The sequence below is a fragment of the Amblyomma mixtum genome, chromosome 1, assembly GCF_055824585.1.
Source record: "Amblyomma mixtum isolate Tamu chromosome 1, ASM5582458v1, whole genome shotgun sequence".
Taxonomy (NCBI): domain Eukaryota; kingdom Metazoa; phylum Arthropoda; class Arachnida; order Ixodida; family Ixodidae; genus Amblyomma; species Amblyomma mixtum.
Genome location: NC_143012.1, coordinates 1019671 through 1024137, shown reverse-complemented (window position 1 = coordinate 1024137; position 4467 = coordinate 1019671).

The following is a 4467-nucleotide window of genomic DNA, read 5'->3' as shown; positions in this document are numbered from 1 at the left end:
GTCTAAATTTCTTCCAACTTGAGAAAAACAGCGCTTGCAGACAAAGGACCAGAACAAGAAGGACACACAATTGCGCTGACTAACAACTTTTATTTCGGAAGAGAGCCGATCCGCGCCTTTTATACAGAACTGGAGGGAATGATGCGCACGCGCAAAGATCAGCAAAGTGGGAGCACGGAAAGAGCCAACACATAGACCAACCCTTCTTATAATAATAATAATAAAAATAATATTTATTCAGCATAATCTGAACATACAAAGAAACGGAAGCGCCGAAGCCACAAGTGGGCTTGTGCGGCGACACTGATAACCAGTAACGCAGCCAAAACACGCCAGAAAAGAAAACAAACGGGGGAAACAAAGGCAGGGAGCGTAAAGAAACAATTACAAAAAGTTCTAAAAAGATCTCGAAGAAGCCAACAAGTCAGTGACGATAAGAAGAGTTGGTCTATGTGTTGGCTCTTTCCGTGCTCCCACTTTGCTGATCTTTGCGCGTGCGCATCATTTCCTCCAGTTCTGTATAAAAGGCGCGGATCGGCTCCCTTCCGAAATAAAAGTTGTTAGTCACCGCAGTTGTGTGTCCTTCTTGTTCTGGTCCTTTGTCTGCAAGTGCTGTTTTTCTCAAGATGTACCCCAACCAACTCGCCCAGCAACACACCTTGCTTACATCTTGGTGTAAATTCGATATCTCACGCGGTGGCAGTTTTGTCAAAATAGTACAGATTTTTCACGTTTACACTAGCAATTAAGAATTTTTTGTGTTGTGGCGCCAGACATTACGTCAGGCGACATTAGAAATGTTTCTTAAGTGAGTCACTGGGTACAAAACAACAAACACTGTCAACTTTGCCTACACTCTCTACCTGTAAGCGTCGGGCATTGTTTCCCCGAATTATTGAACCCACATGCGTAAGATTCTTATTTTGTCCTTTTAGGCATGGGTGCCCCTTCTAGGTAGACCTTGAGGTTCAGCTACTCGTTGGATGGGACGGTCCGGTTTTGCTTGCCTCTCCAGACTGGCAGCAGTTCCGATTTCTCAGGTCTAGCATGTGAGTCCTTTTTCTCCGAGGTACTGCTGTACATAGAAAGCCGCTTCCTGCAGCCTTTCTTCCTCCTCTCGGAGGGAGCCCGTGTTTGCCCAGACTGTCGGCATACATGGTTTGCCAGACGCCTTCGATCTTCTCCAGTTTTCGAGCTAGGCCTATCAGAGCTATGTTGAACAGATGGGTGATATAACTGACCCTTGGGGTGTTCCCTTGTTTGGAGAGCGAATTTTGTCCAATCGAAGGTCTCCTATGCCGAAGGCCGCAGTTCTATCGGACAGGAAGGAACCAGCGCAGCACTCACACTTTCACCCTGCTCAAAGCAACAACGCTACAAGTGGCACGCATGATCACTGGCATCACCAACAGGCGACATGGCATGCGTGAAGAGGACACACTAAAGCTAGTCAGAAACCTGGTGGTTAGCCGAATCACGTGCAGCCTACCCTACGAGTGCCTCAACAAAAGCTAAATGCAACAAGCGGATGCCCTGCCATGGCCCTGGGGCTGTAAAACACCTTTGAGGAGCTACGAAATGCGCAGCTTGAGTCGCAAAAACTCAGGCTGCTGCAGACAACGACTCGAAGAGCGCTCTTACAGAGACTCGGATACCGCGAGCTGATGCGAGAAATGAAGAGGACGGAAACGACCCCCGACGACCTTCGCAAGTCCCTCAAGGTAGCGCCAATACCAAGGTACAGTCTTTGTCAAAAGTTTAGAGCCCAGGGGGTTTGCTTCTAAGCCTCGCAGTGGGACTCCTGTAACATTCGTGGTAGTCCTACCCATTAGAGGAGGCAGGACCAGAAATCTTACCTTCAGCAAATTTGGAGCGCTGGAGATGCATTACGAACCAGACAGTGTGCTTCAGAAGCAAACCCCCTGGGCTCCAAACTTTGGACAAAGGCTGTACATGGACCCCAACCTCCAATGAGGCAGAAGAGAAGCGAGGGACGAATTCATCGAGAAAACGCACGCTCCTCACGACACGACCGTGTATGCAGACGCGTCCTGGAGGGGAGGTTTGGTTTGGTTCATTGGGGTTTAACGTCCCAAAGCGACTGAGGCGATGAGAGACGCCGTAGTGAAGGGAGGCACCAAAATCGCAGTGGCTGCGGTAGTGGATTCGACTCTACGCGAAATGACCAGCGCGTCTATGCGAGACTGCACAGCTGCAGAGGCCGAGGGAGTAGCCGTTGCTCTAGCGGTGGCGGAGGGCTGTAGAACCGGGCGGTGGCTAACAATACTCACAGGCTCTCAAACAGACTGGCGAAATTACATGAATGGCAGGTTAGGTCGCCACGCGCTCCATATACTCCTCGCAGCGAGCGACAGAATTAAAAACCACGAAGAACAGAACAAGACCACACACAAAATTGTATGGGTACCGGGGCACACGGGGGTGGCGGGGAGCCAGGAGGCCGACAGGATAGCTTGAGGATACAATACTTTCTGAGCATCTGACGAGACCGCGGAACTCACACCAGCACCCAAGGAATACTCGGCCATACTAGAAAACTATACAGGCAAAAGAATGCGAAATCCCCTGCCGCAAAAACCTCTCAGCAGAGAGGAAGCTGTCACCTGGAGACAGACAGGCTCTTACCCAAACCTGCATATACTAAACAAAATGCACCCTACGATATACGCGGACAAATGTGCCTGGTGCGATCAAAAACCCACTCTATGTCCCATCAAATGGGCCTGCAAAGTGGTCCCCAAAATACAAAACACGAGTGCGGAGCAATGGGAGAGACTGCGATCCAGCGACCGCTGTGACGACCAACAAGATCTGGTACAGCGAGCTCAACGGGCGGCAGTGGCCTGCGGAGCCCTAAACTGAGGGCAACCGACCATGGATTAGAGGTGGACGACGTCGACAGAGAAGAGGAATACAACCAAGGAGAGAACCTCTCTGAAGATGCCCCAAGACCGCAGAAAAAAAGCACCTTCCCGAATGCTTGAAGCCGATTCTCGTCACTTATTAGGGCCCAGTTACTCTGACTGCCTTTGGCAAGTGGTGGCGGTGTAAAACATTTATTTATACTATATACAAGAGAGATATTGCTTGGACCGTCCCTGAAGGGCCCGGCCCTCACAATCACTAGGAGGAATCCCTAGTCCGGGACCCCTGTGGCCTCCGCGGCGGCCCGGGCTCTTGTCACCAGGGCTCGTTGGTCCTGGAGAGTTGAGCAGCCGAGTAGGGCAGCCTCCCAGTTCTCTCGTGCGGGGTGGGGGTGGGGTGGGAAAGCAGGATTGGCAGGGCATGCCCACACCATGTGATACGTGTCCGCAAACACCTCCCCACAGTCTGGACACTCGCCCGAAAAGGCCAAATTGAAATGTTTGAGCACTGCCGGGCACAGTACCGTGTTGGTGTAGAGGCGAAGTAGCCAACGCTCCTCTGCCTTCTCGAGGCCATTACAGGGGGGTGGGTATCGGCCATGAGCGTTTTGATACAGGAGGGAGATCTCCCGAAAAGTAATAGCCGGATTAAAATCAGTAGCCGGATCAGGCGGCGAGCCGGATCAGCGCTTGCATACGCCGCCTCTTCTAAGCAGTGAAAGCCGCTCCTATCTTCGAGCTTGAACGCTATTAAGCATGAAATGCTTTTAGCTCCCGTTGTCGGCAGTGTGGTGACGTCACGCCGAGACCGAGAGCCAACATCCGGGCACTGAATTTCACTCATCCGGGCACTGAAATGAGAACATCCGGGCACCTTACGAGATTTAACGAGACTCTCTAAGCCCTCCTACAGGACCAGCACAAGCGCCGGTAGCTTCGCGCCGAACGGGTGGTGGCGTTCCTCCCTTCCTGTACGGTGCGGTTCGGGTGTCCACCGCGATGACAGAGAATTACTGCGCCATTTTCTTTCCTCAAAAAGCATTGCGTTCAAAGGGCAAGGCTACGCGCCGAACGTGTGGTGGCGTTCCTACCTTCCTGTACGGTGCGGCTCGGGTGTCCACCGAGATGACAGAGAATTACTGCGTAATTTACTTTCCTCAAAAAGCGTCGCGTTCAAAGGACAAGGCATCGAGCCGAACGGGTGGTGGCGTTCCGTGGGCTGCCTGGCAGCGCTACAACACGCTGTCGCGTTCCACTCCTAAAGGCGAAGCTTAAGCGTCATTAATTAGCAGTTAATTAGTATTCAGTCATTAGTCACTAATTAGTAATTTGTCATTACTTCGTCATCAATTATGTGTGACGTAATCCAGTGGTGACATCACCAGTGTCGCATAGGCAAAGTGGTGCGGAAAACGCTTTCGCCTCTACGCACTTTAGACAGTTTCGAATGTGCTGCATATACGAGGTCTGTTAGAAAAGTATCCGACTTTATTTTTAGAGCGCAGCTCTTTGGCGTCCGTTCCTGGGTATCGCGTCGTCGTCGGCGTCGGCCTCGTAACCAGCTCCGCCCCCAATGTAACGC